General features: G+C 44.9%; 18 non-coding genes across 18 annotated transcripts; all 18 read left to right on the forward strand.

Moving 5' to 3' along the window:
* The first annotated feature begins 11 nt into the window (after nt 1-11).
* Nucleotides 12-202, forward strand: LOC141195962 (U2 spliceosomal RNA). The gene has a single exon (XR_012268533.1). It is a non-coding gene; the product is annotated as a U2 spliceosomal RNA (small nuclear RNA).
* A 1,115-nt stretch (nt 203-1,317) lies between these two features.
* LOC141196124 (U2 spliceosomal RNA) lies at nt 1,318-1,508 on the forward strand. The gene has a single exon (XR_012268690.1). It is a non-coding gene; the product is annotated as a U2 spliceosomal RNA (small nuclear RNA).
* A 1,115-nt stretch (nt 1,509-2,623) lies between these two features.
* LOC141196629 (U2 spliceosomal RNA) lies at nt 2,624-2,814 on the forward strand. Its single transcript, XR_012269029.1, has one exon. It is a non-coding gene; the product is annotated as a U2 spliceosomal RNA (small nuclear RNA).
* A 1,115-nt stretch (nt 2,815-3,929) lies between these two features.
* LOC141196630 (U2 spliceosomal RNA) lies at nt 3,930-4,120 on the forward strand. Its single transcript, XR_012269030.1, has one exon. It is a non-coding gene; the product is annotated as a U2 spliceosomal RNA (small nuclear RNA).
* A 1,115-nt stretch (nt 4,121-5,235) lies between these two features.
* Nucleotides 5,236-5,426, forward strand: LOC141196631 (U2 spliceosomal RNA). The gene has a single exon (XR_012269031.1). It is a non-coding gene; the product is annotated as a U2 spliceosomal RNA (small nuclear RNA).
* A 1,115-nt stretch (nt 5,427-6,541) lies between these two features.
* Nucleotides 6,542-6,732, forward strand: LOC141196633 (U2 spliceosomal RNA). The gene has a single exon (XR_012269033.1). It is a non-coding gene; the product is annotated as a U2 spliceosomal RNA (small nuclear RNA).
* A 1,115-nt stretch (nt 6,733-7,847) lies between these two features.
* On the forward strand, nt 7,848-8,038 carry LOC141196634 (U2 spliceosomal RNA). The gene has a single exon (XR_012269034.1). It is a non-coding gene; the product is annotated as a U2 spliceosomal RNA (small nuclear RNA).
* A 1,115-nt stretch (nt 8,039-9,153) lies between these two features.
* On the forward strand, nt 9,154-9,344 carry LOC141196635 (U2 spliceosomal RNA). The gene has a single exon (XR_012269035.1). It is a non-coding gene; the product is annotated as a U2 spliceosomal RNA (small nuclear RNA).
* A 1,115-nt stretch (nt 9,345-10,459) lies between these two features.
* LOC141196636 (U2 spliceosomal RNA) lies at nt 10,460-10,650 on the forward strand. Its single transcript, XR_012269036.1, has one exon. It is a non-coding gene; the product is annotated as a U2 spliceosomal RNA (small nuclear RNA).
* Nucleotides 10,651-11,765: 1,115 nt separating this feature from the next.
* Nucleotides 11,766-11,956, forward strand: LOC141196637 (U2 spliceosomal RNA). Its single transcript, XR_012269037.1, has one exon. It is a non-coding gene; the product is annotated as a U2 spliceosomal RNA (small nuclear RNA).
* A 1,115-nt stretch (nt 11,957-13,071) lies between these two features.
* Nucleotides 13,072-13,262, forward strand: LOC141196638 (U2 spliceosomal RNA). Its single transcript, XR_012269038.1, has one exon. It is a non-coding gene; the product is annotated as a U2 spliceosomal RNA (small nuclear RNA).
* A 1,115-nt stretch (nt 13,263-14,377) lies between these two features.
* LOC141196639 (U2 spliceosomal RNA) lies at nt 14,378-14,568 on the forward strand. The gene has a single exon (XR_012269039.1). It is a non-coding gene; the product is annotated as a U2 spliceosomal RNA (small nuclear RNA).
* A 1,115-nt stretch (nt 14,569-15,683) lies between these two features.
* LOC141196640 (U2 spliceosomal RNA) lies at nt 15,684-15,874 on the forward strand. The gene has a single exon (XR_012269040.1). It is a non-coding gene; the product is annotated as a U2 spliceosomal RNA (small nuclear RNA).
* A 1,115-nt stretch (nt 15,875-16,989) lies between these two features.
* Nucleotides 16,990-17,180, forward strand: LOC141196641 (U2 spliceosomal RNA). The gene has a single exon (XR_012269041.1). It is a non-coding gene; the product is annotated as a U2 spliceosomal RNA (small nuclear RNA).
* A 1,115-nt stretch (nt 17,181-18,295) lies between these two features.
* LOC141196642 (U2 spliceosomal RNA) lies at nt 18,296-18,486 on the forward strand. The gene has a single exon (XR_012269042.1). It is a non-coding gene; the product is annotated as a U2 spliceosomal RNA (small nuclear RNA).
* A 1,112-nt stretch (nt 18,487-19,598) lies between these two features.
* LOC141195821 (U2 spliceosomal RNA) lies at nt 19,599-19,789 on the forward strand. Its single transcript, XR_012268397.1, has one exon. It is a non-coding gene; the product is annotated as a U2 spliceosomal RNA (small nuclear RNA).
* Nucleotides 19,790-20,904: 1,115 nt separating this feature from the next.
* LOC141196644 (U2 spliceosomal RNA) lies at nt 20,905-21,095 on the forward strand. Its single transcript, XR_012269044.1, has one exon. It is a non-coding gene; the product is annotated as a U2 spliceosomal RNA (small nuclear RNA).
* Nucleotides 21,096-22,210: 1,115 nt separating this feature from the next.
* Nucleotides 22,211-22,401, forward strand: LOC141196645 (U2 spliceosomal RNA). The gene has a single exon (XR_012269045.1). It is a non-coding gene; the product is annotated as a U2 spliceosomal RNA (small nuclear RNA).
* Nucleotides 22,402-23,364: the final 963 nt, after the last annotated feature.

Here is a 23,364-nt window from a genome sequence, read left to right on the forward strand (position 1 = left end):
CAATTCTGGTTATCGCTTCTCGGCCTTTTGGCTAAGATCAAGTGTAGTATCTGTTCTTATTAGTTTAATATCTGATACGTCCCCTATCTGGGGACCATATATTAAATGGATTTTTAGAACAGGGAGATGGAAAAAGAGCTTGCTCTGTCCACTCCACGCATTGACCTGGTATTGCAGTATCTCCAGGACCGGTGCACCCCTTCTTTAATGCAGTTTCTAAAATCAGAATGAATTGAATTCAATGTTTTTTGTTCATTTTGCTTGTTTGTCGGATTTGGGGATGGACTCTTTGGCTTTGCTTTTCTTCTCCTCATTGGATTTTTCATGTTCAAAGTTGCAGAAGCCAGATTACAAGCTCATTTTGGTTCAACTTCAGCAACTGTGCATTGCATTGCCATGTAATGTGATGCAATGCTATCTTTCTAGCTCTCCCTTTTTACTTCCTTTTGGATAAACAGACATATTAGGCAAGCATTTTGGAGCTTTCACCTAAATAACTACAGGTGGTGAGATAAGCTGCACAATATAATTGACCTTTCAGTATATTGTTGCACACACACCATCTATTTAGCAAATGCCCTTGTTATCAACAGCAGCCTTTTAAACTCACCTGAGCTAACAGGTATGTGCGCTGGTTACTCTGCTGCGCTTAAAATTTCTTTTTTGGTTTGCTACAATGCCTTTTCTGAAACGTTGTCTCCTTCTGCTGGAACACTGACTTCTTTCATTTAATGCCTGCAGACTATAAAAGAGAACCCAACCCAAAAAGTTTGGTTGATTAGTCTGTGGCATTCTGTTAAACTGTTGCTTATGGCGGTCTCTGTGAGCTTCTCAGCGACATTCAGCCAGCCAGGTATCCTGCCTGCAGTAGATGGAATGTGGCAATGGAACGCTGGCTGCGCGTGTCATAATAGGCTCTGAGCCTTTATATACCTGTGCACAGCAGCAGCCACCTTCAGTCTGCTGCTGGACAGCCAGCAGCAGCAGCAGCAGGAGAGGTATGTAATCAGGAGCCCTCCTGCTAAGGGTAGACAGCTGCTCGTTCCACCCCACCCCCCGCCTTAATTGGTTCTCCTCCCTTCCAACGGTGTTGAGGCGGGTGGGAACAGCAGGGGGTGAAGGTGCTGTGTTTAAAGAGGTGGAGTTATGCAGATCTAAAACGCGTGGATTGCAGCAGCAGCAAGCCGAAAAGTGCAGGCATGTAAGGGATCTAGAGGTTGACAACATGTCTTCTTAACGGGAGTCCAGGAGCTCATCTCCACAAATGGACTTTTCAGGATCCTTGGGTGGCTCCGTAGTTTGAAACCAATTCTGGTTATCGCTTCTCGGCCTTTTGGCTAAGATGAAGTGTAGTATCTGTTCTTATCAGTTTAATATCTGATACGTCCCCTATCTGGGGACCATATATTAAATGGATTTTTAGAACAGGGAGATGGAAAAAGAGCTTGCTCTGTCCACTCCACGCATTGACCTGGTATTGCAGTATCTCCAGGACCGGTGCACCCCTTCTTTAATGCAGTTTCTAAAATCAGAAAGAATTGAATTCAATGTTTTTTGTTCATTTTGCTTGTTTGTCGGATTTGGGGATGGACTCTTTGGCTTTGCTTTTCTTCTCCTCATTGGATTTTTCATGTTCAAAGTTGCAGAAGCCAGATTACAAGCTCATTTTGGTTCAACTTCAGCAACTGTGCATTGCATTGCCATGTAATGTGATGCAATGCTATTTTTCTAGCTCTCCCTTTTTACTTCCTTTTGGATAAACAGACATATTAGGCAAGCATTTTGGAGCTTTCACCTAAATAACTACAGGTGGTGAGATAAGCTGCACAATATAATTGACCTTTCAGTATATTATTGCACACACACCATCTATTTAGCAAATGCCCTTGTTATCAACAGCAGCCTTTTAAACTCACCTGAGCTAACAGGTATGTGCGCTGGTTACTCTGCTGCGCTTAAAATTTCTTTTTTGGTTTGCTACAATGCCTTTTCTGAAACATTGTCTCCTTCTGCTGGAACACTGACTTCTTTCATTTAATGCCTGCAGACTATAAAAGAGAAACCAACCCAAAAAGTTTGGTTGATTAGTCTGTGGCATTCTGTTAAACTGTTTCTTATGGCGGTCTCTGTGAGCTTCTCAGCGACATTCAGCCAGCCAGGTATCCTGCCTGCAGTAGATGGAATGTGGCAATGGAACGCTGGCTGCGCGTGTCATAATAGGCTCTGAGCCTTTATATACCTGTGCACAGCAGCAGCCACCTTCAGTCTGCTGCTGGACAGCCAGCAGCAGCAGCAGCAGGAGAGGTATGTAATCAGGAGCCCTCCTGCTAAGGGTAGACAGCTGCTCGTTCCACCCCACCCCCCGCCTTAATTGGTTCTCCTCCCTTCCAACGGTGTTGAGGCGGGTGGGAACAGCAGGGGGTGAAGGTGCTGTGTTTAAAGAGGTGGAGTTATGCAGATCTAAAACGCGTGGATTGCAGCAGCAGCAAGCCGAAAAGTGCAGGCATGTAAGGGATCTAGAGGTTGACAACATGTCTTCTTAACGGGAGTCCAGGAGCTCATCTCCACAAATGGACTTTTCAGGATCCTTGGGTGGCTCCGTAGTTTGAAACCAATTCTGGTTATCGCTTCTCGGCCTTTTGGCTAAGATCAAGTGTAGTATCTGTTCTTATCAGTTTAATATCTGATACGTCCCCTATCTGGGGACCATATATTAAATGGATTTTTAGAACAGGGAGATGGAAAAAGAGCTTGCTCTGTCCACTCCACGCATTGACCTGGTATTGCAGTATCTCCAGGACCGGTGCACCCCTTCTTTAATGCAGTTTCTAAAATCAGAAAGAATTGAATTCAATGTTTTTTGTTCATTTTGCTTGTTTGTCGGATTTGGGGATGGACTCTTTGGCTTTGCTTTTCTTCTCCTCATTGGATTTTTCATGTTCAAAGTTGCAGAAGCCAGATTACAAGCTCATTTTGGTTCAACTTCAGCAACTGTGCATTGCATTGCCATGTAATGTGATGCAATGCTATCTTTCTAGCTCTCCCTTTTTACTTCCTTTTGGATAAACAGACATATTAGGCAAGCATTTTGGAGCTTTCACCTAAATAACTACAGGTGGTGAGATAAGCTGCACAATATAATTGACCTTTCAGTATATTGTTGCACACACACCATCTATTTAGCAAATGCCCTTGTTATCAACAGCAGCCTTTTAAACTCACCTGAGCTAACAGGTATGTGCGCTGGTTACTCTGCTGCGCTTAAAATTTCTTTTTTGGTTTGCTACAATGCCTTTTCTGAAACGTTGTCTCCTTCTGCTGGAACACTGACTTCTTTCATTTAATGCCTGCAGACTATAAAAGAGAACCCAACCCAAAAAGTTTGGTTGATTAGTCTGTGGCATTCTGTTAAACTGTTGCTTATGGCGGTCTCTGTGAGCTTCTCAGCGACATTCAGCCAGCCAGGTATCCTGCCTGCAGTAGATGGAATGTGGCAATGGAACGCTGGCTGCGCGTGTCATAATAGGCTCTGAGCCTTTATATACCTGTGCACAGCAGCAGCCACCTTCAGTCTGCTGCTGGACAGCCAGCAGCAGCAGCAGCAGGAGAGGTATGTAATCAGGAGCCCTCCTGCTAAGGGTAGACAGCTGCTCGTTCCACCCCACCCCCCGCCTTAATTGGTTCTCCTCCCTTCCAACGGTGTTGAGGCGGGTGGGAACAGCAGGGGGTGAAGGTGCTGTGTTTAAAGAGGTGGAGTTATGCAGATCTAAAACGCGTGGATTGCAGCAGCAGCAAGCCGAAAAGTGCAGGCATGTAAGGGATCTAGAGGTTGACAACATGTCTTCTTAACGGGAGTCCAGGAGCTCATCTCCACAAATGGACTTTTCAGGATCCTTGGGTGGCTCCGTAGTTTGAAACCAATTCTGGTTATCGCTTCTCGGCCTTTTGGCTAAGATCAAGTGTAGTATCTGTTCTTATCAGTTTAATATCTGATACGTCCCCTATCTGGGGACCATATATTAAATGGATTTTTAGAACAGGGAGATGGAAAAAGAGCTTGCTCTGTCCACTCCACGCATTGACCTGGTATTGCAGTATCTCCAGGACCGGTGCACCCCTTCTTTAATGCAGTTTCTAAAATCAGAAAGAATTGAATTCAATGTTTTTTGTTCATTTTGCTTGTTTGTCGGATTTGGGGATGGACTCTTTGGCTTTGCTTTTCTTCTCCTCATTGGATTTTTCATGTTCAAAGTTGCAGAAGCCAGATTACAAGCTCATTTTGGTTCAACTTCAGCAACTGTGCATTGCATTGCCATGTAATGTGATGCAATGCTATTTTTCTAGCTCTCCCTTTTTACTTCCTTTTGGATAAACAGACATATTAGGCAAGCATTTTGGAGCTTTCACCTAAATAACTACAGGTGGTGAGATAAGCTGCACAATATAATTGACCTTTCAGTATATTGTTGCACACACACCATCTATTTAGCAAATGCCCTTGTTATCAACAGCAGCCTTTTAAACTCACCTGAGCTAACAGGTATGTGCGCTGGTTACTCTGCTGCGCTTAAAATTTCTTTTTTGGTTTGCTACAATGCCTTTTCTGAAACGTTGTCTCCTTCTGCTGGAACACTGACTTCTTTCATTTAATGCCTGCAGACTATAAAAGAGAACCCAACCCAAAAAGTTTGGTTGATTAGTCTGTGGCATTCTGTTAAACTGTTGCTTATGGCGGTCTCTGTGAGCTTCTCAGCGACATTCAGCCAGCCAGGTATCCTGCCTGCAGTAGATGGAATGTGGCAATGGAACGCTGGCTGCGCGTGTCATAATAGGCTCTGAGCCTTTATATACCTGTGCACAGCAGCAGCCACCTTCAGTCTGCTGCTGGACAGCCAGCAGCAGCAGCAGCAGGAGAGGTATGTAATCAGGAGCCCTCCTGCTAAGGGTAGACAGCTGCTCGTTCCACCCCACCCCCCGCCTTAATTGGTTCTCCTCCCTTCCAACGGTGTTGAGGCGGGTGGGAACAGCAGGGGGTGAAGGTGCTGTGTTTAAAGAGGTGGAGTTATGCAGATCTAAAACGCGTGGATTGCAGCAGCAGCAAGCCGAAAAGTGCAGGCATGTAAGGGATCTAGAGGTTGACAACATGTCTTCTTAACGGGAGTCCAGGAGCTCATCTCCACAAATGGACTTTTCAGGATCCTTGGGTGGCTCCGTAGTTTGAAACCAATTCTGGTTATCGCTTCTCGGCCTTTTGGCTAAGATCAAGTGTAGTATCTGTTCTTATCAGTTTAATATCTGATACGTCCCCTATCTGGGGACCATATATTAAATGGATTTTTAGAACAGGGAGATGGAAAAAGAGCTTGCTCTGTCCACTCCACGCATTGACCTGGTATTGCAGTATCTCCAGGACCGGTGCACCCCTTCTTTAATGCAGTTTCTAAAATCAGAAAGAATTGAATTCAATGTTTTTTGTTCATTTTGCTTGTTTGTCGGATTTGGGGATGGACTCTTTGGCTTTGCTTTTCTTCTCCTCATTGGATTTTTCATGTTCAAAGTTGCAGAAGCCAGATTACAAGCTCATTTTGGTTCAACTTCAGCAACTGTGCATTGCATTGCCATGTAATGTGATGCAATGCTATTTTTCTAGCTCTCCCTTTTTACTTCCTTTTGGATAAACAGACATATTAGGCAAGCATTTTGGAGCTTTCACCTAAATAACTACAGGTGGTGAGATAAGCTGCACAATATAATTGACCTTTCAGTATATTATTGCACACACACCATCTATTTAGCAAATGCCCTTGTTATCAACAGCAGCCTTTTAAACTCACCTGAGCTAACAGGTATGTGCGCTGGTTACTCTGCTGCGCTTAAAATTTCTTTTTTGGTTTGCTACAATGCCTTTTCTGAAACATTGTCTCCTTCTGCTGGAACACTGACTTCTTTCATTTAATGCCTGCAGACTATAAAAGAGAAACCAACCCAAAAAGTTTGGTTGATTAGTCTGTGGCATTCTGTTAAACTGTTGCTTATGGCGGTCTCTGTGAGCTTCTCAGCGACATTCAGCCAGCCAGGTATCCTGCCTGCAGTAGATGGAATGTGGCAATGGAACGCTGGCTGCGCGTGTCATAATAGGCTCTGAGCCTTTATATACCTGTGCACAGCAGCAGCCACCTTCAGTCTGCTGCTGGACAGCCAGCAGCAGCAGCAGCAGGAGAGGTATGTAATCAGGAGCCCTCCTGCTAAGGGTAGACAGCTGCTCGTTCCACCCCACCCCCCGCCTTAATTGGTTCTCCTCCCTTCCAACGGTGTTGAGGCGGGTGGGAACAGCAGGGGGTGAAGGTGCTGTGTTTAAAGAGGTGGAGTTATGCAGATCTAAAACGCGTGGATTGCAGCAGCAGCAAGCCGAAAAGTGCAGGCATGTAAGGGATCTAGAGGTTGACAACATGTCTTCTTAACGGGAGTCCAGGAGCTCATCTCCACAAATGGACTTTTCAGGATCCTTGGGTGGCTCCGTAGTTTGAAACCAATTCTGGTTATCGCTTCTCGGCCTTTTGGCTAAGATCAAGTGTAGTATCTGTTCTTATCAGTTTAATATCTGATACGTCCCCTATCTGGGGACCATATATTAAATGGATTTTTAGAACAGGGAGATGGAAAAAGAGCTTGCTCTGTCCACTCCACGCATTGACCTGGTATTGCAGTATCTCCAGGACCGGTGCACCCCTTCTTTAATGCAGTTTCTAAAATCAGAAAGAATTGAATTCAATGTTTTTTGTTCATTTTGCTTGTTTGTCGGATTTGGGGATGGACTCTTTGGCTTTGCTTTTCTTCTCCTCATTGGATTTTTCATGTTCAAAGTTGCAGAAGCCAGATTACAAGCTCATTTTGGTTCAACTTCAGCAACTGTGCATTGCATTGCCATGTAATGTGATGCAATGCTATCTTTCTAGCTCTCCCTTTTTACTTCCTTTTGGATAAACAGACATATTAGGCAAGCATTTTGGAGCTTTCACCTAAATAACTACAGGTGGTGAGATAAGCTGCACAATATAATTGACCTTTCAGTATATTGTTGCACACACACCATCTATTTAGCAAATGCCCTTGTTATCAACAGCAGCCTTTTAAACTCACCTGAGCTAACAGGTATGTGCGCTGGTTACTCTGCTGCGCTTAAAATTTCTTTTTTGGTTTGCTACAATGCCTTTTCTGAAACGTTGTCTCCTTCTGCTGGAACACTGACTTCTTTCATTTAATGCCTGCAGACTATAAAAGAGAACCCAACCCAAAAAGTTTGGTTGATTAGTCTGTGGCATTCTGTTAAACTGTTGCTTATGGCGGTCTCTGTGAGCTTCTCAGCGACATTCAGCCAGCCAGGTATCCTGCCTGCAGTAGATGGAATGTGGCAATGGAACGCTGGCTGCGCGTGTCATAATAGGCTCTGAGCCTTTATATACCTGTGCACAGCAGCAGCCACCTTCAGTCTGCTGCTGGACAGCCAGCAGCAGCAGCAGCAGGAGAGGTATGTAATCAGGAGCCCTCCTGCTAAGGGTAGACAGCTGCTCGTTCCACCCCACCCCCCGCCTTAATTGGTTCTCCTCCCTTCCAACGGTGTTGAGGCGGGTGGGAACAGCAGGGGGTGAAGGTGCTGTGTTTAAAGAGGTGGAGTTATGCAGATCTAAAACGCGTGGATTGCAGCAGCAGCAAGCCGAAAAGTGCAGGCATGTAAGGGATCAAGAGGTTGACAACATGTCTTCTTAACGGGAGTCCAGGAGCTCATCTCCACAAATGGACTTTTCAGGATCCTTGGGTGGCTCCGTAGTTTGAAACCAATTCTGGTTATCGCTTCTCGGCCTTTTGGCTAAGATCAAGTGTAGTATCTGTTCTTATCAGTTTAATATCTGATACGTCCCCTATCTGGGGACCATATATTAAATGGATTTTTAGAACAGGGAGATGGAAAAAGAGCTTGCTCTGTCCACTCCACGCATTGACCTGGTATTGCAGTATCTCCAGGACCGGTGCACCCCTTCTTTAATGCAGTTTCTAAAATCAGAAAGAATTGAATTCAATGTTTTTTGTTCATTTTGCTTGTTTGTCGGATTTGGGGATGGACTCTTTGGCTTTGCTTTTCTTCTCCTCATTGGATTTTTCATGTTCAAAGTTGCAGAAGCCAGATTACAAGCTCATTTTGGTTCAACTTCAGCAACTGTGCATTGCATTGCCATGTAATGTGATGCAATGCTATTTTTCTAGCTCTCCCTTTTTACTTCCTTTTGGATAAACAGACATATTAGGCAAGCATTTTGGAGCTTTCACCTAAATAACTACAGGTGGTGAGATAAGCTGCACAATATAATTGACCTTTCAGTATATTGTTGCACACACACCATCTATTTAGCAAATGCCCTTGTTATCAACAGCAGCCTTTTAAACTCACCTGAGCTAACAGGTATGTGCGCTGGTTACTCTGCTGCGCTTAAAATTTCTTTTTTGGTTTGCTACAATGCCTTTTCTGAAACGTTGTCTCCTTCTGCTGGAACACTGACTTCTTTCATTTAATGCCTGCAGACTATAAAAGAGAACCCAACCCAAAAAGTTTGGTTGATTAGTCTGTGGCATTCTGTTAAACTGTTGCTTATGGCGGTCTCTGTGAGCTTCTCAGCGACATTCAGCCAGCCAGGTATCCTGCCTGCAGTAGATGGAATGTGGCAATGGAACGCTGGCTGCGCGTGTCATAATAGGCTCTGAGCCTTTATATACCTGTGCACAGCAGCAGCCACCTTCAGTCTGCTGCTGGACAGCCAGCAGCAGCAGCAGCAGGAGAGGTATGTAATCAGGAGCCCTCCTGCTAAGGGTAGACAGCTGCTCGTTCCACCCCACCCCCCGCCTTAATTGGTTCTCCTCCCTTCCAACGGTGTTGAGGCGGGTGGGAACAGCAGGGGGTGAAGGTGCTGTGTTTAAAGAGGTGGAGTTATGCAGATCTAAAACGCGTGGATTGCAGCAGCAGCAAGCCGAAAAGTGCAGGCATGTAAGGGATCTAGAGGTTGACAACATGTCTTCTTAACGGGAGTCCAGGAGCTCATCTCCACAAATGGACTTTTCAGGATCCTTGGGTGGCTCCGTAGTTTGAAACCAATTCTGGTTATCGCTTCTCGGCCTTTTGGCTAAGATCAAGTGTAGTATCTGTTCTTATCAGTTTAATATCTGATACGTCCCCTATCTGGGGACCATATATTAAATGGATTTTTAGAACAGGGAGATGGAAAAAGAGCTTGCTCTGTCCACTCCACGCATTGACCTGGTATTGCAGTATCTCCAGGACCGGTGCACCCCTTCTTTAATGCAGTTTCTAAAATCAGAAAGAATTGAATTCAATGTTTTTTGTTCATTTTGCTTGTTTGTCGGATTTTGGGATGGACTCTTTGGCTTTGCTTTTCTTCTCCTCATTGGATTTTTCATGTTCAAAGTTGCAGAAGCCAGATTACAAGCTCATTTTGGTTCAACTTCAGCAACTGTGCATTGCATTGCCATGTAATGTGATGCAATGCTATCTTTCTAGCTCTCCCTTTTTACTTCCTTTTGGATAAACAGACATATTAGGCAAGCATTTTGGAGCTTTCACCTAAATAACTACAGGTGGTGAGATAAGCTGCACAATATAATTGACCTTTCAGTATATTGTTGCACACACACCATCTATTTAGCAAATGCCCTTGTTATCAACAGCAGCCTTTTAAACTCACCTGAGCTAACAGGTATGTGCGCTGGTTACTCTGCTGCGCTTAAAATTTCTTTTTTGGTTTGCTACAATGCCTTTTCTGAAACGTTGTCTCCTTCTGCTGGAACACTGACTTCTTTCATTTAATGCCTGCAGACTATAAAAGAGAACCCAACCCAAAAAGTTTGGTTGATTAGTCTGTGGCATTCTGTTAAACTGTTGCTTATGGCGGTCTCTGTGAGCTTCTCAGCGACATTCAGCCATCCAGGTATCCTGCCTGCAGTAGATGGAATGTGGCAATGGAACGCTGGCTGCGCATGTCATAATAGGCTCTGAGCCTTTATATACCTGTGCACAGCAGCAGCCACCTTCAGTCTGCTGCTGGACAGCCAGCAGCAGCATCAGCAGGAGAGGTATGTAATCAGGAGCCCTCCTGCTAAGGGTAGACAGCTGCTCGTTCCACCCCACCCCCCGCCTTAATTGGTTCTCCTCCCTTCCAACGGTGTTGAGGCGGGTGGGAACAGCAGGGGGTGAAGGTGCTGTGTTTAAAGAGGTGGAGTTATGCAGATCTAAAACGCGTGGATTGCAGCAGCAGCAAGCCGAAAAGTGCAGGCATGTAAGGGATCTAGAGGTTGACAACATGTCTTCTTAACGGGAGTCCAGGAGCTCATCTCCACAAATGGACTTTTCAGGATTCTTGGGTGGCTCCGTAGTTTGAAACCAATTCTGGTTATCGCTTCTCGGCCTTTTGGCTAAGATCAAGTGTAGTATCTGTTCTTATCAGTTTAATATCTGATACGTCCCCTATCTGGGGACCATATATTAAATGGATTTTTAGAACAGGGAGATGGAAAAAGAGCTTGCTCTGTCCACTCCACGCATTGACCTGGTATTGCAGTATCTCCAGGACCGGTGCACCCCTTCTTTAATGCAGTTTCTAAAATCAGAAAGAATTGAATTCAATGTTTTTTGTTCATTTTGCTTGTTTGTCGGATTTGGGGATAGACTCTTTGGCTTTGCTTTTCTTCTCCTCATTGGATTTTTCATGTTCAAAGTTGCAGAAGCCAGATTACAAGCTCATTTTGGTTCAACTTCAGCAACTGTGCATTGCATTGCCATGTAATGTGATGCAATGCTATCTTTCTAGCTCTCCCTTTTTACTTCCTTTTGGATAAACAGACATATTAGGCAAGCATTTTGGAGCTTTCACCTAAATAACTACAGGTGGTGAGATAAGCTGCACAATATAATTGACCTTTCAGTATATTGTTGCACACACACCATCTATTTAGCAAATGCCCTTGTTATCAACAGCAGCCTTTTAAACTCACCTGAGCTAACAGGTATGTGCGCTGGTTACTCTGCTGCGCTTAAAATTTCTTTTTTGGTTTGCTACAATGCCTTTTCTGAAACGTTGTCTCCTTCTGCTGGAACACTGACTTCTTTCATTTAATGCCTGCAGACTATAAAAGAGAACCCAACCCAAAAAGTTTGGTTGATTAGTCTGTGGCATTCTGTTAAACTGTTGCTTATGGCGGTCTCTGTGAGCTTCTCAGCGACATTCAGCCAGCCAGGTATCCTGCCTGCAGTAGATGGAATGTGGCAATGGAACGCTGGCTGCGCGTGTCATAATAGGCTCTGAGCCTTTATATACCTGTGCACAGCAGCAGCCACCTTCAGTCTGCTGCTGGACAGCCAGCAGCAGCAGCAGCAGGAGAGGTATGTAATCAGGAGCCCTCCTGCTAAGGGTAGACAGCTGCTCGTTCCACCCCACCCCCCGCCTTAATTGGTTCTCCTCCCTTCCAACGGTGTTGAGGCGGGTGGGAACAGCAGGGGGTGAAGGTGCTGTGTTTAAAGAGGTGGAGTTATGCAGATCTAAAACGCGTGGATTGCAGCAGCAGCAAGCCGAAAAGTGCAGGCATGTAAGGGATCTAGAGGTTGACAACATGTCTTCTTAACGGGAGTCCAGGAGCTCATCTCCACAAATGGACTTTTCAGGATCCTTGGGTGGCTCCGTAGTTTGAAACCAATTCTGGTTATCGCTTCTCGGCCTTTTGGCTAAGATCAAGTGTAGTATCTGTTCTTATCAGTTTAATATCTGATACGTCCCCTATCTGGGGACCATATATTAAATGGATTTTTAGAACAGGGAGATGGAAAAAGAGCTTGCTCTGTCCACTCCACGCATTGACCTGGTATTGCAGTATCTCCAGGACCGGTGCACCCCTTCTTTAATGCAGTTTCTAAAATCAGAAAGAATTGAATTCAATGTTTTTTGTTCATTTTGCTTGTTTGTCGGATTTGGGGATGGACTCTTTGGCTTTGCTTTTCTTCTCCTCATTGGATTTTTCATGTTCAAAGTTGCAGAAGCCAGATTACAAGCTCATTTTGGTTCAACTTCAGCAACTGTGCATTGCATTGCCATGTAATGTGATGCAATGCTATCTTTCTAGCTCTCCCTTTTTACTTCCTTTTGGATAAACAGACATATTAGGCAAGCATTTTGGAGCTTTCACCTAAATAACTACAGGTGGTGAGATAAGCTGCACAATATAATTGACCTTTCAGTATATTGTTGCACACACACCATCTATTTAGCAAATGCCCTTGTTATCAACAGCAGCCTTTTAAACTCACCTGAGCTAACAGGTATGTGCGCTGGTTACTCTGCTGCGCTTAAAATTTCTTTTTTGGTTTGCTACAATGCCTTTTCTGAAACGTTGTCTCCTTCTGCTGGAACACTGACTTCTTTCATTTAATGCCTGCAGACTATAAAAGAGAACCCAACCCAAAAAGTTTGGTTGATTAGTCTGTGGCATTCTGTTAAACTGTTGCTTATGGCGGTCTCTGTGAGCTTCTCAGCGACATTCAGCCATCCAGGTATCCTGCCTGCAGTAGATGGAATGTGGCAATGGAACGCTGGCTGCGCATGTCATAATAGGCTCTGAGCCTTTATATACCTGTGCACAGCAGCAGCCACCTTCAGTCTGCTGCTGGACAGCCAGCAGCAGCATCAGCAGGAGAGGTATGTAATCAGGAGCCCTCCTGCTAAGGGTAGACAGCTGCTCGTTCCACCCCACCCCCCGCCTTAATTGGTTCTCCTCCCTTCCAACGGTGTTGAGGCGGGTGGGAACAGCAGGGGGTGAAGGTGCTGTGTTTAAAGAGGTGGAGTTATGCAGATCTAAAACGCGTGGATTGCAGCAGCAGCAAGCCGAAAAGTGCAGGCATGTAAGGGATCTAGAGGTTGACAACATGTCTTCTTAACGGGAGTCCAGGAGCTCATCTCCACAAATGGACTTTTCAGGATTCTTGGGTGGCTCCGTAGTTTGAAACCAATTCTGGTTATCGCTTCTCGGCCTTTTGGCTAAGATCAAGTGTAGTATCTGTTCTTATCAGTTTAATATCTGATACGTCCCCTATCTGGGGACCATATATTAAATGGATTTTTAGAACAGGGAGATGGAAAAAGAGCTTGCTCTGTCCACTCCACGCATTGACCTGGTATTGCAGTATCTCCAGGACCGGTGCACCCCTTCTTTAATGCAGTTTCTAAAATCAGAAAGAATTGAATTCAATGTTTTTTGTTCATTTTGCTTGTTTGTCGGATTTGGGGATAGACTCTTTGGCTTTGCTTTTCTTCTCCTCATTGGATTTTTCATGTTCAAAGTTGCAGAAGCCAGATTACAAGCTCATTTTGGTTCAACTTCAGCAACTGTGCATTGCATTGCCATGTAATGTGATGCAATGCTATCTTTCTAGCTCTCCCTTTTTACTTCCTTTTGGATAAACAGACATATTAGGCAAGCATTTTGGAGCTTTCACCTAAATAACTACAGGTGGTGAGATAAGCTGCACAATATAATTGACCTTTCAGTATATTGTTGCACACACACCATCTATTTAGCAAATGCCCTTGTTATCAACAGCAGCCTTTTAAACTCACCTGAGCTAACAGGTATGTGCGCTGGTTACTCTGCTGCGCTTAAAATTTCTTTTTTGGTTTGCTACAATGCCTTTTCTGAAACGTTGTCTCCTTCTGCTGGAACACTGACTTCTTTCATTTAATGCCTGCAGACTATAAAAGAGAACCCAACCCAAAAAGTTTGGTTGATTAGTCTGTGGCATTCTGTTAAACTGTTGCTTATGGCGGTCTCTGTGAGCTTCTCAGCGACATTCAGCCAGCCAGGTATCCTGCCTGCAGTAGATGGAATGTGGCAATGGAACGCTGGCTGCGCGTGTCATAATAGGCTCTGAGCCTTTATATACCTGTGCACAGCAGCAGCCACCTTCAGTCTGCTGCTGGACAGCCAGCAGCAGCAGCAGCAGGAGAGGTATGTAATCAGGAGCCCTCCTGCTAAGGGTAGACAGCTGCTCGTTCCACCCCACCCCCCGCCTTAATTGGTTCTCCTCCCTTCCAACGGTGTTGAGGCGGGTGGGAACAGCAGGGGGTGAAGGTGCTGTGTTTAAAGAGGTGGAGTTATGCAGATCTAAAACGCGTGGATTGCAGCAGCAGCAAGCCGAAAAGTGCAGGCATGTAAGGGATCTAGAGGTTGACAACATGTCTTCTTAACGGGAGTCCAGGAGCTCATCTCCACAAATGGACTTTTCAGGATCCTTGGGTGGCTCCGTAGTTTGAAACCAATTCTGGTTATCGCTTCTCGGCCTTTTGGCTAAGATCAAGTGTAGTATCTGTTCTTATCAGTTTAATATCTGATACGTCCCCTATCTGGGGACCATATATTAAATGGATTTTTAGAACAGGGAGATGGAAAAAGAGCTTGCTCTGTCCACTCCACGCATTGACCTGGTATTGCAGTATCTCCAGGACCGGTGCACCCCTTCTTTAATGCAGTTTCTAAAATCAGAAAGAATTGAATTCAATGTTTTTTGTTCATTTTGCTTGTTTGTCGGATTTGGGGATGGACTCTTTGGCTTTGCTTTTCTTCTCCTCATTGGATTTTTCATGTTCAAAGTTGCAGAAGCCAGATTACAAGCTCATTTTGGTTCAACTTCAGCAACTGTGCATTGCATTGCCATGTAATGTGATGCAATGCTATCTTTCTAGCTCTCCCTTTTTACTTCCTTTTGGATAAACAGACATATTAGGCAAGCATTTTGGAGCTTTCACCTAAATAACTACAGGTGGTGAGATAAGCTGCACAATATAATTGACCTTTCAGTATATTGTTGCACACACACCATCTATTTAGCAAATGCCCTTGTTATCAACAGCAGCCTTTTAAACTCACCTGAGCTAACAGGTATGTGCGCTGGTTACTCTGCTGCGCTTAAAATTTCTTTTTTGGTTTGCTACAATGCCTTTTCTGAAACGTTGTCTCCTTCTGCTGGAACACTGACTTCTTTCATTTAATGCCTGCAGACTATAAAAGAGAACCCAACCCAAAAAGTTTGGTTGATTAGTCTGTGGCATTCTGTTAAACTGTTGCTTATGGCGGTCTCTGTGAGCTTCTCAGCGACATTCAGCCAGCCAGGTATCCTGCCTGCAGTAGATGGAATGTGGCAATGGAACGCTGGCTGCGCGTGTCATAATAGGCTCTGAGCCTTTATATACCTGTGCACAGCAGCAGCCACCTTCAGTCTGCTGCTGGACAGCCAGCAGCAGCAGCAGCAGGAGAGGTATGTAATCAGGAGCCCTCCTGCTAAGGGTAGACAGCTGCTCGTTCCACCCCACCCCCCGCCTTAATTGGTTCTCCTCCCTTCCAACGGTGTTGAGGCGGGTGGGAACAGCAGGGGGTGAAGGTGCTGTGTTTAAAGAGGTGGAGTTATGCAGATCTAAAACGCGTGGATTGCAGCAGCAGCAAGCCGAAAAGTGCAGGCATGTAAGGGATCTAGAGGTTGACAACATGTCTTCTTAACGGGAGTCCAGGAGCTCATCTCCACAAATGGACTTTTCAGGATCCTTGGGTGGCTCCGTAGTTTGAAACCAATTCTGGTTATCGCTTCTCGGCCTTTTGGCTAAGATCAAGTGTAGTATCTGTTCTTATCAGTTTAATATCTGATACGTCCCCTATCTGGGGACCATATATTAAATGGATTTTTAGAACAGGGAGATGGAAAAAGAGCTTGCTCTGTCCACTCCACGCATTGACCTGGTATTGCAGTATCTCCAGGACCGGTGCACCCCTTCTTTAATGCAGTTTCTAAAATCAGAAAGAATTGAATTCAATGTTTTTTGTTCATTTTGCTTGTTTGTCGGATTTGGGGATGGACTCTTTGGCTTTGCTTTTCTTCTCCTCATTGGATTTTTCATGTTCAAAGTTGCAGAAGCCAGATTACAAGCTCATTTTGGTTCAACTTCAGCAACTGTGCATTGCATTGCCATGTAATGTGATGCAATGCTATCTTTCTAGCTCTCCCTTTTTACTTCCTTTTGGATAAACAGACATATTAGGCAAGCATTTTGGAGCTTTCACCTAAATAACTACAGGTGGTGAGATAAGCTGCACAATATAATTGACCTTTCAGTATATTGTTGCACACACACCATCTATTTAGCAAATGCCCTTGTTATCAACAGCAGCCTTTTAAACTCACCTGAGCTAACAGGTATGTGCGCTGGTTACTCTGCTGCGCTTAAAATTTCTTTTTTGGTTTGCTACAATGCCTTTTCTGAAACGTTGTCTCCTTCTGCTGGAACACTGACTTCTTTCATTTAATGCCTGCAGACTATAAAAGAGAACCCAACCCAAAAAGTTTGGTTGATTAGTCTGTGGCATTCTGTTAAACTGTTGCTTATGGCGGTCTCTGTGAGCTTCTCAGCGACATTCAGCCAGCCAGGTATCCTGCCTGCAGTAGATGGAATGTGGCAATGGAACGCTGGCTGCGCGTGTCATAATAGGCTCTGAGCCTTTATATACCTGTGCACAGCAGCAGCCACCTTCAGTCTGCTGCTGGACAGCCAGCAGCAGCAGCAGCAGGAGAGGTATGTAATCAGGAGCCCTCCTGCTAAGGGTAGACAGCTGCTCGTTCCACCCCACCCCCCGCCTTAATTGGTTCTCCTCCCTTCCAACGGTGTTGAGGCGGGTGGGAACAGCAGGGGGTGAAGGTGCTGTGTTTAAAGAGGTGGAGTTATGCAGATCTAAAACGCGTGGATTGCAGCAGCAGCAAGCCGAAAAGTGCAGGCATGTAAGGGATCTAGAGGTTGACAACATGTCTTCTTAACGGGAGTCCAGGAGCTCATCTCCACAAATGGACTTTTCAGGATCCTTGGGTGGCTCCGTAGTTTGAAACCAATTCTGGTTATCGCTTCTCGGCCTTTTGGCTAAGATCAAGTGTAGTATCTGTTCTTATCAGTTTAATATCTGATACGTCCCCTATCTGGGGACCATATATTAAATGGATTTTTAGAACAGGGAGATGGAAAAAGAGCTTGCTCTGTCCACTCCACGCATTGACCTGGTATTGCAGTATCTCCAGGACCGGTGCACCCCTTCTTTAATGCAGTTTCTAAAATCAGAAAGAATTGAATTCAATGTTTTTTGTTCATTTTGCTTGTTTGTCGGATTTGGGGATGGACTCTTTGGCTTTGCTTTTCTTCTCCTCATTGGATTTTTCATGTTCAAAGTTGCAGAAGCCAGATGACAAGCTCATTTTGGTTCAACTTCAGCAACTGTGCATTGCATTGCCATGTAATGTGATGCAATGCTATCTTTCTAGCTCTCCCTTTTTACTTCCTTTTGGATAAACAGACATATTAGGCAAGCATTTTGGAGCTTTCACCTAAATAACTACAGGTGGTGAGATAAGCTGCACAATATAATTGACCTTTCAGTATATTGTTGCACACACACCATCTATTTAGCAAATGCCCTTGTTATCAACAGCAGCCTTTTAAACTCACCTGAGCTAACAGGTATGTGCGCTGGTTACTCTGCTGCGCTTAAAATTTCTTTTTTGGTTTGCTACAATGCCTTTTCTGAAACGTTGTCTCCTTCTGCTGGAACACTGACTTCTTTCATTTAATGCCTGCAGACTATAAAAGAGAACCCAACCCAAAAAGTTTGGTTGATTAGTCTGTGGCATTCTGTTAAACTGTTGCTTATGGCGGTCTCTGTGAGCTTCTCAGCGACATTCAGCCAGCCAGGTATCCTGCCTGCAGTAGATGGAATGTGGCAATGGAACGCTGGCTGCGCGTGTCATAATAGGCTCTGAGCCTTTATATACCTGTGCACAGCAGCAGCCACCTTCAGTCTGCTGCTGGACAGCCAGCAGCAGCAGCAGCAGGAGAGGTATGTAATCAGGAGCCCTCCTGCTAAGGGTAGACAGCTGCTCGTTCCACCCCACCCCCCGCCTTAATTGGTTCTCCTCCCTTCCAACGGTGTTGAGGCGGGTGGGAACAGCAGGGGGTGAAGGTGCTGTGTTTAAAGAGGTGGAGTTATGCAGATCTAAAACGCGTGGATTGCAGCAGCAGCAAGCCGAAAAGTGCAGGCATGTAAGGGATCTAGAGGTTGACAACATGTCTTCTTAACGGGAGTCCAGGAGCTCATCTCCACAAATGGACTTTTCAGGATCCTTGGGTGGCTCCGTAGTTTGAAACCAATTCTGGTTATCGCTTCTCGGCCTTTTGGCTAAGATCAAGTGTAGTATCTGTTCTTATCAGTTTAATATCTGATACGTCCCCTATCTGGGGACCATATATTAAATGGATTTTTAGAACAGGGAGATGGAAAAAGAGCTTGCTCTGTCCACTCCACGCATTGACCTGGTATTGCAGTATCTCCAGGACCGGTGCACCCCTTCTTTAATGCAGTTTCTAAAATCAGAAAGAATTGAATTCAATGTTTTTTGTTCATTTTGCTTGTTTGTCGGATTTGGGGATGGACTCTTTGGCTTTGCTTTTCTTCTCCTCATTGGATTTTTCATGTTCAAAGTTGCAGAAGCCAGATTACAAGCTCATTTTGGTTCAACTTCAGCAACTGTGCATTGCATTGCCATGTAATGTGATGCAATGCTATCTTTCTAGCTCTCCCTTTTTACTTCCATTTGGATAAACAGACATATTAGGCAAGCATTTTGGAGCTTTCACCTAAATAACTACAGGTGGTGAGATAAGCTGCACAATATAATTGACCTTTCAGTATATTGTTGCACACACACCATCTATTTAGCAAATGCCCTCGTTATCAACAGCAGCCTTTTAAACTCACCTGAGCTAACAGGTATGTGCGCTGGTTACTCTGCTGCGCTTAAAATTTCTTTTTTGGTTTGCTACAATGCCTTTTCTGAAACGTTGTCTCCTTCTGCTGGAACACTGACTTCTTTCATTTAATGCCTGCAGACTATAAAAGAGAACCCAACCCAAAAAGTTTGGTTGATTAGTCTGTGGCATTCTGTTAAACTGTTGCTTATGGCGGTCTCTGTGAGCTTCTCAGCGACATTCAGCCAGCCAGGTATCCTGCCTGCAGTAGATGGAATGTGGCAATGGAACGCTGGCTGCGCGTGTCATAATAGGCTCTGAGCCTTTATATACCTGTGCACAGCAGCAGCCACCTTCAGTCTGCTGCTGGACAGCCAGCAGCAGCAGCAGGAGAGGTATGTAATCAGGAGCCCTCCTGCTAAGGGTAGACAGCTGCTCGTTCCACCCCACCCCCCGCCTTAATTGGTTCTCCTCCCTTCCAACGGTGTTGAGGCGGGTGGGAACAGCAGGGGGTGAAGGTGCTGTGTTTAAAGAGGTGGAGTTATGCAGATCTAAAACGCGTGGATTGCAGCAGCAGCAAGCCGAAAAGTGCAGGCATGTAAGGGATCTAGAGGTTGACAACATGTCTTCTTAACGGGAGTCCAGGAGCTCATCTCCACAAATGGACTTTTCAGGATCCTTGGGTGGCTCCGTAGTTTGAAACCAATTCTGGTTATCACTTCTCGGCCTTTTGGCTAAGATCAAGTGTAGTATCTGTTCTTATCAGTTTAATATCTGATACGTTCCCTATCTGGGGACCATATATTAAATGGATTTTTAGAACAGGGAGTAGGAAAAAGAGCTTGCTCTGTCCACTCCACGCATTGACCTGGTATTGCAGTATCTCCAGGACCGGTGCACCCCTTCTTTAATGCAGTTTCTAAAATCAGAAAGAATTGAATTCAATGTTTTTTGTTCATTTTGCTTGTTTGTCGGATTTGGGGATGGACTCTTTGGCTTTGCTTTTCTTCTCCTCATTGGATTTTTCATGTTCAAAGTTGCAGAAGCCAGATTACAAGCTCATTTTGGTTCAACTTCAGCAACTGTGCATTGCATTGCCATGTAATGTGATGCAATGCTATCTTTCTAGCTCTCCCTTTTTACTTCCTTTTGGATTAACAGACATATTAGGCAAGCATTTTGGAGCTTTCACCTAAATAACTACAGGTGGTGAGATAAGCTGCACAATATAATTGACCTTTCAGTATATTGTTGCACACACACCATCTATTTAGCAAATGCCCTTGTTATCAACAGCAGCCTTTTAAACTCACCTGAGCTAACAGGTATGTGCGCTGGTTACTCTGCTGCGCTTAAAATTTCTTTTTTGGTTTGCTACAATGCCTTTTCTGAAACGTTGTCTCCTTCTGCTGGAACACTGACTTCTTTCATTTAATGCCTGCAGACTATAAAAGAGAACCCAACCCAAAAAGTTTGGTTGATTAGTCTGTGGCATTCTGTTAAACTGTTGCTTATGGCGGTCTCTGTGAGCTTCTCAGCGACATTCAGCCAGCCAGGTATCCTGCCTGCAGTAGATGGAATGTGGCAATGGAACGCTGGCTGCGCGTGTCATAATAGGCTCTGAGCCTTTATATACCTGTGCACAGCAGCAACCACCTTCAGTCTGCTGCTGGACAGCCAGCAGCAGCAGCAGCAGGAGAGGTATGTAATCAGGAGCCCTCCTGCTAAGGGTAGACAGCTGCTCGTTCCACCCCACCCCCCGCCTTAATTGGTTCTCCTCCCTTCCAACGGTGTTGAGGCGGGTGGGAACAGCAGGGGGTGAAGGTGCTGTGTTTAAAGAGGTGGAGTTATGCAGATCTAAAACGCGTGGATTGCAGCAGCAGCAAGCCGAAAAGTGCAGGCATGTAAGGGATCTAGAGGTTGACAACATGTCTTCTTAACGGGAGTCCAGGAGCTCATCTCCACAAATGGACTTTTCAGGATCCTTGGGTGGCTCCGTAGTTTGAAACCAATTCTGGTTATCGCTTCTCGGCCTTTTGGCTAAGATCAAGTGTAGTATCTGTTCTTATCAGTTTAATATCTGATACGTCCCCTATCTGGGGACCATATATTAAATGGATTTTTAGAACAGGGAGATGGAAAAAGAGCTTGCTCTGTCCACTCCACGCATTGACCTGGTATTGCAGTATCTCCAGGACCGGTGCACCCCTTCTTTAATGCAGTTTCTAAAATCAGAAAGAATTGAATTCAATGTTTTTTGTTCATTTTGCTTGTTTGTCGGATTTGGGGATGGACTCTTTGGCTTTGCTTTTCTTCTCCTCATTGGATTTTTCATGTTCAAAGTTGCAGAAGCCAGATTACAAGCTCATTTTGGTTCAACTTCAGCAACTGTGCATTGCATTGCCATGTAATGTGATGCAATGCTATCTTTCTAGCTCTCCCTTTTTACTTCCTTTTGGATAAACAGACATATTAGGCAAGCATTTTGGAGCTTTCACCTAAATAACTACAGGTGGTGAGATAAGCTGCACAATATAATTGACCTTTCAGTATATTGTTGCACACACACCATCTATTTAGCAAATGCCCTTGTTATCAACAGCAGCCTTTTAAACTCACCTGAGCTAACAGGTATGTGCGCTGGTTACTCTGCTGCGCTTAAAATTTCTTTTTTGGTTTGCTACAATGCCTTTTCTGAAACGTTGTCTCCTTCTGCTGGAACACTGACTTCTTTCATTTAATGCCTGCAGACTATAAAAGAGAACCCAACCCAAAAAGTTTGGTTGATTAGTCTGTGGCATTCTGTTAAACTGTTGCTTATGGCGGTCTCTGTGAGCTTCTCAGCGACATTCAGCCAGCCAGGTATCCTGCCTGCAGTAGATGGAATGTGGCAATGGAACGCTGGCTGCGCGTGTCATAATAGGCTCTGAGCCTTTATATACCTGTGCACAGCAGCAGCCACCTTCAGTTTGCTGCTGGACAGCCAGCAGCAGCAGCAGCAGGAGAGGTATGTAATCAGGAGCCCTCCTGCTAAGGGTAGACAGCTGCTCGTTCCACCCCACCCCCCGCCTTAATTGGTTCTCCTCCCTTCCAACGGTGTTGAGGCGGGTGGGAACAGCAGGGGGTGAAGGTGCTGTGTTTAAAGAGGTGGAGTTATGCAGATCTAAAACGCGTGGATTGCAGCAGCAGCAAGCCGAAAAGTGCAGGCATGTAAGGGATCTAGAGGTTGACAACATGTCTTCTTAACGGGAGTCCAGGAGCTCATCTCCACAAATGGACTTTTCAGGATCCTTGGGTGGCTCCGTAGTTTGAAACCAATTCTGGTTATCGCTTCTCGGCCTTTTGGCTAAGATCAAGTGTAGTATCTGTTCTTATCAGTTTAATATCTGATACGTCCCCTATCTGGGGACCATATATTAAATGGATTTTTAGAACAGGGAGATGGAAAAAGAGCTTGCTCTGTCCACTCCACGCATTGACCTGGTATTGCAGTATCTCCAGGACCGGTGCACCCCTTCTTTAATGCAGTTTCTAAAATCAGAAAGAATTGAATTCAATGTTTTTTGTTCATTTTGCTTGTTTGTCGGATTTGGGGATGGACTCTTTGGCTTTGCTTTTCTTCTCCTCATTGGATTTTTCATGTTCAAAGTTGCAGAAGCCAGATTACAAGCTCATTTTGGTTCAACTTCAGCAACTGTGCATTGCATTGCCATGTAATGTGATGCAATGCTATCTTTCTAGCTCTCCCTTTTTACTTCCTTTTGGATAAACAGACATATTAGGCAAGCATTTTGGAGCTTTCACCTAAATAACTACAGGTGGTGAGATAAGCTGCACAATATAATTGACCTTTCAGTATATTGTTGCACACACACCATCTATTTAGCAAATGCCCTTGTTATCAACAGCAGCCTTTTAAACTCACCTGAGCTAACAGGTATGTGCGCTGGTTACTCTGCTGCGCTTAAAATTTCTTTTTTGGTTTGCTACAATGCCTTTTCTGAAACGTTGTCTCCTTCTGCTGGAACACTGACTTCTTTCATTTAATGCCTGCAGACTATAAAAGAGAACCCAACCCAAAAAGTTTGGTTGATTAGTCTGTGGCATTCTGTTAAACTGTTGCTTATGGCGGTCTCTGTGAGCTTCTCAGCGACATTCAGCCAGCCAGGTATCCTGCCTGCAGTAGATGGAATGTGGCAATGGAACGCTGGCTGCGCGTGTCATAATAGGCTCTGAGCCTTTATATACCTGTGCACAGCAGCAGCCACCTTCAGTCTGCTGCTGGACAGCCAGCAGCAGCAGCAGCAGGAGAGGTATGTAATCAGGAGCCCTCCTGCTAAGGGTAGACAGCTGCTCGTTCCACCCCACCCCCCGCCTTAATTGGTTCTCCTCCCTTCCAACGGTGTTGAGGCGGGTGGGAACAGCAGGGGGTGAAGGTGCTGTGTTTAAAGAGGTGGAGTTATGCAGATCTAAAACGCGT

The sequence above is a fragment of the Phyllobates terribilis genome, unplaced genomic scaffold (genome assembly GCF_046119375.1).
Source record: "Phyllobates terribilis strain yellow unplaced genomic scaffold, ASM4611937v1 Scaffold_74__1_contigs__length_7073193, whole genome shotgun sequence".
NCBI lineage: Eukaryota > Metazoa > Chordata > Amphibia > Anura > Dendrobatidae > Phyllobates > Phyllobates terribilis.